Source organism: Crinia signifera, chromosome 19 (assembly GCF_055691185.1).
Source record: "Crinia signifera chromosome 19, ASM5569118v1, whole genome shotgun sequence".
Taxonomy (NCBI): Eukaryota; Metazoa; Chordata; class Amphibia; order Anura; family Myobatrachidae; genus Crinia; species Crinia signifera.
The window spans coordinates 137,957,567-137,970,231 of record NC_139226.1 but is presented as its reverse complement, the minus strand read 5'-3'; the positions used below and the strand labels follow the sequence as shown (position 1 = coordinate 137,970,231).

The 12,665-nt window shown below is 53.0% G+C and overlaps 1 protein-coding gene and 1 long non-coding RNA gene across 9 annotated transcripts in view; one reads left to right on the top strand and one right to left on the bottom strand.

Annotated features, from left to right (window-relative positions):
• The window catches only part of CASZ1 (castor zinc finger 1), a 233,053-nt gene that overhangs the window by 97,085 nt on the left and 123,303 nt on the right, over positions 1 to 12,665 (bottom strand). The window lies entirely within an intron of this gene.
• The window catches only part of LOC146043073 (uncharacterized), a 187,806-nt gene that overhangs the window by 123,327 nt on the left and 51,814 nt on the right, over positions 1 to 12,665 (top strand). Inside the window, exon 4 of one of the 3 annotated variants that reach the window (XR_014464112.1) lies at positions 7,201 to 7,589. The exons of 1 other annotated variant lie outside the window; for it this stretch is intronic. This is a non-coding gene — a long non-coding RNA (uncharacterized LOC146043073). Of the gene's footprint in view, positions 1 to 3,594; positions 3,735 to 7,200; positions 7,590 to 12,665 lie in introns of those variants that run through there. One more of the 3 variants, XR_014464113.1, reaches the window with a different exon arrangement.

Sequence of the window (12,665 nt, the reverse complement as noted above, 5' to 3'; positions counted from 1 at the left end):
CCGTCACTTACACCTCCGCCTCCCTGTCCCCCGTCACTTACACCTCCGCCTCCCTGTCCACCGTCACTTACACCTCCGCCTCCCTGTCCCCCGTCACTTACACCTCCGCCTCCCTGTCCCCCGTCACTTACACCTCCGCCTCCCTGTCCACCGTCACTTACACCTCCGCCTCCCTGTCCCCCGTCACTTACACCTCCGCCTCCCTGTCCACCCGTCACTTACACCTCCGCCTCCCTGTCCCCCCGTCACTTACACCTCCGCCTCCCTGTCCACCGTCACTTACACCTCCGCCTCCCTGTCCCCCGTCACTTACACCTCCGCCTCCCTGTCCCCCGTCACTTACACCTCCGCCTCCCTGTCCACCGTCACTTACACCTCCGCCTCCCTGTCCACCGTCACTTACACCTCCGCCTCCCTGTCCCCCGTCACTTACACCTCCGCCTCCCTGTCCACCGTCACTTACACCTCCGCCTCCCTGTCCCCCGTCACTTACACCTCCGCCTCCCTGTCCCTCCGTCACTTACACCTCCGCCTCCCTGTCCACCGTCACTTACACCTCCGCCTCCCTGTCCCCCGTCACTTACACCTCCGCCTCCCTGTCCACCGTCACTTACACCTCCGCCTCCCTGTCCCCCGTCACTTACACCTCCGCCTCCCTGTCCCCCGTCACTTACACCTCCGCCTCCCTGTCCCCCGTCACTTACACCTCCGCCTCCCTGTCCCCCGTCACTTACACCTCCGCCTCCCTGTCCCCCGTCACTTACACCTCCGCCTCCCTGTCCCCCGTCACTTACACCTCCGCCTCCCTGTCCCCCGTCACTTACACCTCCGCCTCCCTGTCCCCCGTCACTTACACCTCCGCCTCCCTGTCCCCCGTCACTTACACCTCCGCCTCCCTGTCCCCCGTCACTTACACCTCCGCCTCCCTGTCCCCCGTCACTTACACCTCCGCCTCCCTGTCCCCCGTCACTTACACCTCCGCCTCCCTGTCCACCGTCACTTACACCTCCGCCTCCCTGTCCCCCGTCACTTACACCTCCGCCTCCCTGTCCACCGTCACTTACACCTCCGCCTCCCTGTCCCCCGTCACTTACACCTCCGCCTCCCTGTCCACCGTCACTTACACCTCCGCCTCCCTGTCCCCCGTCACTTACACCTCCGCCTCCCTGTCCACCGTCACTTACACCTCCGCCTCCCTGTCCCCCGTCACTTACACCTCCGCCTCCCTGTCCCCCGTCACTTACACCTCCGCCTCCCTGTCCACCGTCACTTACACCTCCGCCTCCCTGTCCCCCGTCACTTACACCTCCGCCTCCCTGTCCCCCGTCACTTACACCTCCGCCTCCCTGTCCACCGTCACTTACACCTCCGCCTCCCTGTCCCCCGTCACTTACACCTCCGCCTCCCTGTCCCCCCGTCACTTACACCTCCGCCTCCCTGTCCCCCCGTCACTCACACCTCCGCCTCCCTGTCCATCGTCACTTACACCTCCGCCTCCCTGTCCCCCGTCACTTACACCTCCGCCTCCCTGTCCCCCGTCACTTACACCTCCGCCTCCCTGTCCACCGTCACTTACACCTCCGCCTCCCTGTCCCCCGTCACTTACACCTCCGCCTCCCTGTCCCCCGTCACTTACACCTCCGCCTCCCTGTCCCCCCGTCACTTACACCTCCGCCTCCCTGTCCACCGTCACTTACACCTCCGCCTCCCTGTCCACCGTCACTTACACCTCCGCCTCCCTGTCCCCCGTCACTTACACCTCCGCCTCCCTGTCCCCCGTCACTTACACCTCCGCCTCCCTGTCCACCGTCACTTACACCTCCGCCTCCCTGTCCACCGTCACTTACACCTCCGCCTCCCTGTCCCCCGTCACTTACACCTCCGCCTCCCTGTCCCCCGTCACTTACACCTCCGCCTCCCTGTCCACCGTCACTTACACCTCCGCCTCCCTGTCCACCGTCACTTACACCTCCGCCTCCCTGTCCCCCGTCACTTACACCTCCGCCTCCCTGTCCACCGTCACTTACACCTCCGCCTCCCTGTCCCCCGTCACTTACACCTCCGCCTCCCTGTCCACCGTCACTTACACCTCCGCCTCCCTGTCCCCCCGTCACTTACACCTCCGCCTCCCTGTCCCCCCGTCACTTACACCTCCGCCTACCTGTCCCCATCACTTACACCTCCGCCTCCCTGTCCCCATCACTTACACCTCCGCCTACCTGTCCCCATCACTTACACCTCCGCCTCCCTGTCCCCCCGTCACTTACACCTCCGCCTACCTGTCCCTCCGTCACTTACACCTCCGCCTCCCTGTCCCCCGTCACTTACACCTCCGCCTCCCTGTCCCTCCGTCACTTACACCTCCGCCTCCCTGTCCCTCCGTCACTTACACCTCCGCCTCCCTGTCCCTCCGTCACTTACACCTCCGCCTCCCTGTCCCCCGTCACTTACACTAGTGTGTACCGGGCTTTGATGTAGAGTTATGTGCAATAGATTGACCGTCATTAATAGTTTATTTTAGCATCAGTGCTTACAAGGCCTGCGATGGCTCTAGGAGCATGTGCTCACTCTGTATTGTATATAGCTCTGCACTGAATACTGGTCCCATGGGGCTGTGTTGTCCTCCTCAGATCACATACCTGGGGCCTGTGCCGCAATACAGCGCGTACCAGTTTCCCACTCACGTGCGCACTGACCACTGGGCACAGCTACAAAATATCAGCTCTGTTGTCAGATTCAGTAATAAGCAGCAGCGGAGCGGTGTACGGGCTGGACGCCTGTGTGAAATATTTATGAGTGTGTGGGTGTGATTGGGTTTGTGTTTGAAAGGTGACTAAAGTAGTAATTTGAGTGTTCCTGAAAACTGTGTATAAGTCAAACAATAAAAGGGGAGCTTCCCAGATGCCAGCTGCTGTCCCCACTTCATCAGCTAATATGATACTTCTAATCCATATTTCATGTGTGACACTGCGGCACAGGTACAGTTACCACAAGACACAGCGCCCCCTATAATACAGAGGTTGGGAGAGGTACTGCATGACAGAACACTGACAAATCATGATGATTACAGGAAGTGTGCCAGGGAACACACATTCACAGGAGTCTCCTCTATAGTACATTAGAACTTTACCTATTTAGGTTATTGCATAGTGGATCCTAAAAATACAGCAATGCCAACAATGAGCGCCTCCCAATTATCGGTCCCAAAATAAATGGCACCTGTTAGTCACAGACTAATCTGCGCTTCTAGAACCTGTTTTTACTTCTGGATGTTTTTGTAGAATTTATCAGCATATTGGGAATGCTGCCGGCCTCACCCTGCTATATAAAGCTCCCTGTCTGATAACACCATCATGTTCCTTATCACACTGTCAGAGGCACCAGCTCTCTGCACTTCCCCTGGGACTGGGAGGCATCTAGCGCCACCAGCAGCACTATGAGGAAAGTTTACTCAACGGAATTGTACTAAAGTATTTAACACTATAACAATGGTCTCCGGATGATGGGTCAGCAGTGTCTAGGTTGATGGTTGACGCATGACAAAGGTCAAGGTTTTTCATGTTTTTTTTCCCTTCATCATTTGGACTTTTCCAGGTACAAGGCGAGCAACGCGTCAAACTAATCTACATCTACAAAAACTCATGTCAGCCTTTTCTTGTGTAGACCATTTCCACGTCAACCGTTTGCACAAACGTATAGCTGAAATGCTAGAGGAACATTGAGGGGCCCGTCAGGCAGGTATGCTCACATCACAGTATACAGAGAGTCAAGGCAGGACAATGCCGGAAGGTAAGGACTCGGCCAGGCAGGATGGTGCCGGAAGGTAAAGGTTCGGCCAGGCAGAACGGTGCCGGAAAGTAAGGGCTCGGCCAGGCGGGACGGTGTCGGAAGGAAAAGGTTCGGCCAGGCGGAACAGTGCCGGAAGGTAAGGGCTCGGCCAGAGGGGTCAGTGCCGGAAGGTAAAGGTTCGGCCAGGCGGGACGGTGCCAGAAAGTAAAGGTTCAGCCAGGCGGAACGGTGCCGAAAGGGCTCAGCCAGACAAGACGGTGCCGGAAGGTAAAGGCTCGGCCAGACAGGTCAGTACCGGAAGGTAGGGGCTCAACAAGGCAGGACAGTGCTGGAAGGTAAGGGCTCGGCAAGGCGGGACAGTGCCGGAAGTTAAAGGCTCTGCCCGGCGGGACGGTGCCGGAAGGTAAGGGCTCGGCCAGGCGGGACGGTGACGGAAAGTAAAGGCTTGGCCAGGCAGGACGACCAGAAGGTCCGTTGGGACAGTGCCGGAAGGTAAGGGCTTGGCCAGGCGGGGCGGTGCCGGAAGGTAAGGGCTCGGCCCAGCGCCAGAAGATAAGGGCTCGGCCCGGCGGGACGGTGCCGGAAGATAAGGGCTCGGCCCGGCGGGACGGTGCCGGAAGGTAAGGGCTCGGCACAGTGCCGGAAGGTAAGGGCTCGGCCGGGCGGGATGGTGCTGGAAGGTAAGGGCTCGGGCAGGCAGGACAGTGGCGGTTGGTATGGGCTCGGCCAGGCGGGACAGTGCCAGTTGGTAGGGGCTCCGCCAGGAAGGACATTGCCAGTTGGTAGGGGCTCGGCTAGGAAGGACAGTGCCAGTTGGTAGGGGCTCAGCCAGGGAGGACAGTGCCGGTTGGTAGGGGCTCAGCCAGGCAGGACCGTGAAATATGAGATAAATAGGGAGCAGGCAGGATTGTATTGAGAGGGAATTGCAGAGATATTCCTGGCCTGTGACTGTGCAGGAAAATGTAGAGGGAGAGACAGGACTAGTAGATAGTACTAGGCAGGATGATAGATTGTGGGAAGATCTATGAATATAACCAGGTAGCACACGCTGAAGGCTGCCCTATACAGGCACTAGATTCCCTGCTATAACCACCAGTAACATGTAAATATAGCATACACGTGCCTCCGCTGGCACACTGCTGTAGCCTTAGTTCTTCCAGGTAGGAGGTGCCAGGTAAGTGGGTGAGGCTGGCTGCAGAGGTCCCAGTTGACACACAATAAAAAACACACAGCTGAAGTTACAGCTGGCGCTGCCCACAGAAACTCTACACAGCTGGAGTCCCAGCTGGCAACCAGAGGGCACTGCTTTAGGGAAGCCTGCAATGATATGGGCATCGTTCCTAAACCCCAGGGCGTGTATCCAAACCTCTCGGCTCATGCAAGCAGCTTGTGTCTCCCTGCACAGAGCGTGTGATGCTCTCAGCAATCTCCCTAGCAGAATACACTTTTATTGCCCTGGGTGAGGCGGGATTTATATACTCCCAAATTTATTATTTTTAATTATTTTGATTTACAAAAGTGCACGGCCATTAAATCTGTATTAAATAAACTTGGCTCTCCAACACTCATAGTGATGGCTGTTCTCACACACTGCTCCTGTGCTGGTCCCGGGTCTACCCTGTACCGCTAGTGCCTGCTGCAGGGCCCTTGGGCCCGTTACTGGCCAGGGTTCACCCTGTGGGGCAGATGTACCAAGCCTGAGAGAGATAAAGACTCAAACACAGCCTGTAATATGGCATTTAGAAGCTGTTTTGCTGGTACTTTATCTCTCCACTTTGTCTCTCTCCAAGTATGTCCCAAAGTTCCTGCCAATCAGCTCCTAACTGCCATGTTCCAGGCTTTGGGGTGTACGTAGTAAGTAGCGGATTGCTGTCAGATAAGCGCTATACACCCAGGTCCGGGCGATGTGCACAGAATTATATAATCGGCAGTGGCATCTATGTCGGAGCTGGTTCTGGAATCGCCCGAATTTGATTAAAGGCTCCAGATAATTACTATTGTGGTAATTGGAATATATTTCATCAGGGAATAATGTCTGGCTGGACCATCCTACACTATTGTGCATTTATTGGGAGATTACACTACGTAATTGGCAGTGATCATGTTTGTATTGCTATGTAATGACAGACGGGACATCTAGAGACGGGGGTATCGCAGCCCTGGATATTTGTGCCATGATGGGATCAGACCGGCACCTGGATGGTACTACTGTGTGTGCAATGGGTGTGAAAGTACACTATATGCCGGGGGGATACAGACATATATATATGTGTGTGTGTGTGTGTGTGTGTACAAGACCTGCACTCTCACCCCTGTGTCGAGGTAGCCGATAGGGTGCCGTATAAATAGCAGGGTTAATTAAACCGGTGCTATATAAATACAGAAACTCCCGTGAGGGAAAACAGCACTCACCAGACTTTAAAGTATCAGAGGTTCTCAGGAGCACGATGTCCCGTTTTTAATGGGTCAAAAATATGGAGCCTGACGACGTTTCGGTCCTACGGGACCATTCTCAAGGCAGTAAGATATCCAACAGGTAACATGGTCATCTCAGCAGAAAAGGGTAACAGGGACTGTTATTTTATATATAAATGAAATATGCCACGAGGTCTCCGCAGCGTATAAATAAACAAGAAAACTGTGTATGTGACATGTACAGGGTATAGAACCATAGCAGACACCACTGACCTAAGTATCAGAGGGAAGAGAACAAGGGATTATAGGGATGGTTTAGGAAAGGCACATGAGGGAAGAGGGCCCTGCTCGTCAGACAACTGATGTTCTGCATTCTTAGAGCGTGGCTTAGTATACAGAGCGTGCGGAGATAATACACAGGGCGTATAACATGAATTACACAGATGGAAGAAACGCATTCATCTCTGGAATCTGGAAAAAGTCTAGAACGTGACTGTGTAGACTATAAAGTCCTTGTCAGTATGTATACTTGTCCTATGTCTCATTATACCCACACAGGCACTTGTACCCCAGACCTACCCTGACATTGGTTACGACCTACGTATCCTGGGCGCTTGGGGCTTACAGGAGGAGACCAGGAGGTTGTGCTGTTCGCCCTATTACAAGTGCAATGCGGAGGAAACCTGGGGCAGGCAGTATTGAGAAGCTGGCGTACACCTGTGCCACTCTGAGCTGGCAAGGATGTCTATCACATCTTCTGTATCTCTTATCTGTGATAGACACCTCTGGGTCATGTTGGAACTTGTAGTTCCTCCGCGGCACAGATGGATATACACCGTGCATTACACGTTGTCTGCTTCCCAGGGAGATGTCTGGCTCACCACCAGAGTTTACCTGGGCAAAAGCAACTTTATGTTGCTCCATCCTAATCAATGAATGCAGCCTTGTGGCAGCGTTATTATATGCACATCAATTATTTACGCCTCTTTCCCACAGGAAGATCGGACATGACGAAGTAACATTGGTCTCAGAGGCTTTTCCAGTGAGGTTCCTGCATTCATACTAGACATTACCCTGCGAGTGGTCTGTGGAGGAGTCCTGACTGACAATCACAGGCTCTGGAAGCTCAAGGTCACGGAAATCACTTGTTTGCCTTTCAGCCAATGCTGGACACAGAGAAACGGTTATAAAAAGCCATCACATGTCATGTACACAGAATAATCCACTTTCTCCCGATCAGAGGTTCTACCAATAACACAGTGATCAATGCAAAGCAAACGTTTGGCAGAGGTGCTGCCCTAGCATGAGATTGGGCGGAGCTATCACTATGTCTAGTTAGGCCGCCACGTTGCAAAGTCTGGTGTGAATAGAAGTGGTAACCACGCTGCAATATAAGGAGGACAGATGCATTTATCATGTTGTGCATGCAGGGTAAATACTGGCTGCTTCTGCATGCAGCCCACAAACATCGGGCAGCTTCACTCTTGCACAGAAACTTATGCGGCCTACAAACTTAGCAATTTACGGGCATTTTGGAAATGATCTCACTAGATTGCTCCGTGTGTAGGGGCCACAGCGATGCTTGGCCACCGTACAGATCTAGTATAGGTATGAACGCTCTCGCAGCGCATCTCCCCCTTTGTGCAATCCAGTATAGCTCAGAACTCTCTCGCAGCACATCTCCCCCTGTGTGCGATCCAGTATCGCTCAGAACGCTCGCGCAGCGCATCTCCCCCTGTGTGTGATCTAGTATCGCTCAGAACGCTCTTGCAGCGCATCTCCCCCTGTGTGTGATCTAGTATCGCTCAGAACGCTCTCCCAGAGCATCTCCCCCTGTGTGTGATCTAGTATCGCTCAGAACGCTCTCCCAGAGCATCTCCCCCTGTGTGTGATCTAGTATCGCTCAGAACGCTCTCGCAGCGCATCTCCCCCTGTGTGTGATCTAGTATCGCTCAGAACGCTCTCCCAGAGCATCTCCCCCTGTGTGTGATCTAGTATCGCTCAGAACGCTCTCGCAGCGCATCTCCCCCTGTGTGTGATCTAGTATCGCTCAGAACACTCGCGCAGCGCATCTCCCCCTGTGTTTTATCTAGTATCGCTCAGAACGCTCTCCCAGCGCATCTCCCCCTGTGTGTTATCTAGTATCGCTCAGAACGCTCTCCCAGAGCATCTCCCCCTGTGTGTTATCTAGTATCGCTCAGAACGCTCTCCCAGCGCATCTCCCCGTGTGTGATCCAGTATCGCTCAGAACGCTCTCGCAGCGCATCTCCCCCTGTGTGTGACCTAGTATCGCTCAGAACGCTCTCGCAGCACATCTCCCCCTGTGCGTGATCTAGTACCGCTCAGAACGCTCTCGCAGCGCATCTCCCCCTTTGTGCAATCCAGTATCGCTCAGAACTCTCTCGCAGCGCATCTCCCCCTGTGTGTGATCCAGTATCGCTCAGAACACTCTCGCAGCGCATCTCCCCCTGTGTGTTATCTAGTATCGCTCAGAACGCTCTCGCAGCGCATCTCCCCCTGTGTGCGATCTAGTATCGCTCAGAACGCTCTCGCAGCGCATCTCCCCCTGTGTGCGATCTAGTATCGCTCAGAACGCTCTCGCAGCGCATCTCCCCCTGTGTGTTATCTAGTATCGCTCAGAACGCTCTCGCAGCGCATCTCCCCCTGTGTGCGATCTAGTATCGCTCAGAACGCTCTCGCAGCGCATCTCCCCCTGTGTGCGATCTAGTATAGCTCAGAACGCTCTCCCAGCGCATCTCCCCGTGTGTGTGATCTAGTATCGCTCAGAACGCTCTCCCAGCGCATCTCCCCCTGTGTGTGATCTAGTATAGCTCAGAACGCTCTCCCAGCGCATCTCCCCCTGTGTGTTATCTAGTATCGCTCAGAACGCTCTCGCAGCGCATCTCCCCCTGTGTGTTATCTAGTATCGCTCAGAACGCTCTCCCAGCGCATCTCCCCCTGTGTGTGATCTAGTATAGCTCAGAACGCTCTCGCAGCGCATCTCCCCCTGTGTGTGATCTAGTATCGCTCAGAACGCTCTCCCAGCGCATCTCCCCCTGTGTGTTATCTAGTATCGCTCAGAACGCTCTCGCAGCGCATCTCCCCCTGTGTGTTATCTAGTATCGCTCAGAACGCTCTCCCAGCGCATCTCCCCCTGTGTGTGATCTAGTATAGCTCAGAACGCTCTCGCAGCGCATCTCCCCCTGTGTGTGATCTAGTATCGCTCAGAACGCTCTCCCAGCGCATCTCCCCCTGTGTGTGATCTAGTATCGCTCAGAACGCTCTCCCAGCGCATCTCCCCCTGTGTGTGATCTAGTATCGCTCAGAACGCTCTCCCAGCGCATCTCCCCCTGTGTGTGATCTAGTATCGCTCAGAACGCTCTCGCAGCGCATCTCCCCCTGTGTGCGGTCCAGTATCGCTCAGAACGCTCTCCCAGCGCATCTCCCCGTGTGTGATCCAGTATCGCTCAGAACGCTCTCGCAGCGCATCTCCCCCTGTGTGTGATCTAGTACCGCTCAGAACGCTCTCGCAGCGCATCTCCCCCTGTGTGCGGTCCAGTATCGCTCAGAACTCTCTCGCAGCGCATCTCCCCGTGTGTGTGATCTAGTATCGCTCAGAACGCTCTCGCAGCGCATCTCCCCCTGTGTGTGATCTAGTACCGCTCAGAACGCTCTCGCAGCGCATCTCCCCCTGTGTGTGATCTAGTATCGCTCAGAACGCTCTCGCAGCGCATCTCCCCCTGTGTGCGGTCCAGTATCGCTCAGAACGCTCTCCCAGCGCATCTCCCCGTGTGTGATCCAGTATCGCTCAGAACGCTCTCGCAGCGCATCTCCCCCTGTGTGTGATCTAGTACCGCTCAGAACGCTCTCGCAGCACATCTCCCCCTGTGTAGGCCCCACTATATAGACCCCTACTGATCTCTCCGCACAGGTTACATTGCCCCTTGCTTAGAATCAGGCTAATTAAGGCTACCTGGGTCCAAATTCACCATATACATGAGCAAGAGAGCCACAGGAACATGAGTGCTGACACGGAATTTGTCGCGCTATATAAGAAAGTGGCAATAAATAAATATACCGGGTATCAGGGAGATTATAGGAACTTATTCGGATAGATACAAGTTGTGACCTTTGTATAGATCGCGAAGGATCCAGTTGCTGGACAGAGTGGGGAAAGGACAAGGAGCGATCAGCTATAAATATAAGAGGCGGCAGTGAGCGAGTCTTTGTCTCATGTCAGAGCGGCTGCTGGTGTGTGGTATGGGGGAAGCTGCCTCCAGTCACACTGTCTTGTCAATAAATTTTGTGTTCACTTGCTGTGTGACAGGGATTCTTTCCCTAATATGGGGCTGGCAGGTTTCTGGGTTATTTCCAGTGTGTGCGATAATACTGCCTGGATGCCAGCCACTGCTGAACTTCAGGATTCCAAAAAAACTTAACAGCTGGACAGTGAAAGACAAGAGCGGGATGAGGGAGAGGACACCAAAATACAGCCTGGCACACCCCAATTCCAGAGGGGCTGGAAACCCACCCGCCCCAGTACACAACACTGGCTGAGACACTTAAGTTGCTCGGTAATACATATAGATGTGGAATAACCACCACACTGCGTGTACTGGCGGCATCAGTAGGAAGATTGCGCCTGGCAATCACAGCGTTAATCAGTTTCCATTAATTTTCCTGCCTTGGTCCCTTCTCCTGTACCAACATTCTCGATGGCTTCCATCACCTTCCTCCCCCGCCCCCTGATCTTAGGAAAAAACCCATCAAAATAACTATTTTATGTCTCCAAATATGCAGATCATTTTGTTTAATGAAAGATGCTTGACGTCTGCGATCCAATTAATATGCAAATGCGGGCAAGGATTTATTTGTGACATTCTGTCTGGGTGAGAGAAAACAAAAAAGGCCCGTTAACCAAAACACTAATTGCTGTGACTGATTGTCACATATCATCATTTTCATTGGAGCTCCACAATCCCTGGCTGGGGAGAAGCTGGGACTCAAGGAGAAACAGGGCAACGGTCTCCAGCTCACCATCCAGCAGAGGAGATGTCCCAGGGGGCCAGTACAGGAGCCTTGCAGCCTTACCACAGGGACTGTAGGGAAGTCCCAGCTACCTGGGGCACCAAAACCACCACACGCAGAGACCAGAGGGGAACGACGTCAGGCTCAGACTGAATGTGACATCCTCACCGGTGCCTTCATAGGCCACACCACTACACTGTTAACTCTTACAGAGAGGGACATGACGTGTCTGTATACTTACTATGTACCCACACTGTTCCTCCTAATCCAGTGGCAGCATCTTCTGGGGTCATTATACACGTTATCACCTCTAACTGCCATGGGAAGCGTCCACCTATTGTAATTCATGGTAACCTCCAAAAGGTGCACAGTACCACTTAATAGTGACTGCATGCACAGTACCACTTCTACTGTATACCGACTGCTCTTATCCTGTATATAATATGCAGTATCACTCCTTTACCCCGACTGTACCTATTCTGTATACAGCAGCACAGTTATTTCTCATGTATATATCATTCTACACAGTGCCACTTCTCCTTTACCCCGACTGTTCCTATTCTGTATACATAACACAGTACCACTTCTTGTATCCCAGCTAATTTTATTCTACAAACTGTATACATATATTTATTACACATACACGTACATAGATACACGCGCACAATACCACTTCTCAATTATACAGAGTATTCATACTCAACATACAGCTGCATAGTATCACTCCTTTACCCCGACTGTTCCTATTCTGTACATATACCAATGCACAGTGAGACGTCTCCTTTATCCCGGCTGATCCAATTCTCTACTACACACTGCTACACAGTACCACTACTCATCCACAACGACTGACCTTATATACTGTATACATGCACAGTACCACTTCTCATCCACAATGACTGACATTATATACTGTATACATGCACATTACCACATCTCATCCACAATGACTGACCTTATATACTGTATAAATGCACAGTGCCACTTCTCATCCACAATGACTGACCTTATATACTGTATACATGCACAGTACCACTTCTCATCCACAATGACTGACATTATACTGTGTACATGCACAGTACCACTTCTCATCCACAATGAATGACCATATATACTGTATACATGCACAGTACCACTTCTCATCCACAATGACTGACATTATATACTGTATACATGCACATTACCACATCTCATCCACAATGACTGACCTTATATACTGTATAAATGCACAGTGCCACTTCTCATCCACAATGACTGACCTTATATACTGTATACATGCACAGTACCACTTCTCATCCACAATGACTGACATTATACTGTGTACATGCACAGTACCACTTCTCATCCACAATGAATGACCATATATACTGTATACATGCACAGTGCCACATCTCATCCACAATGACTGACCTTATACTGTATACATGCACAGT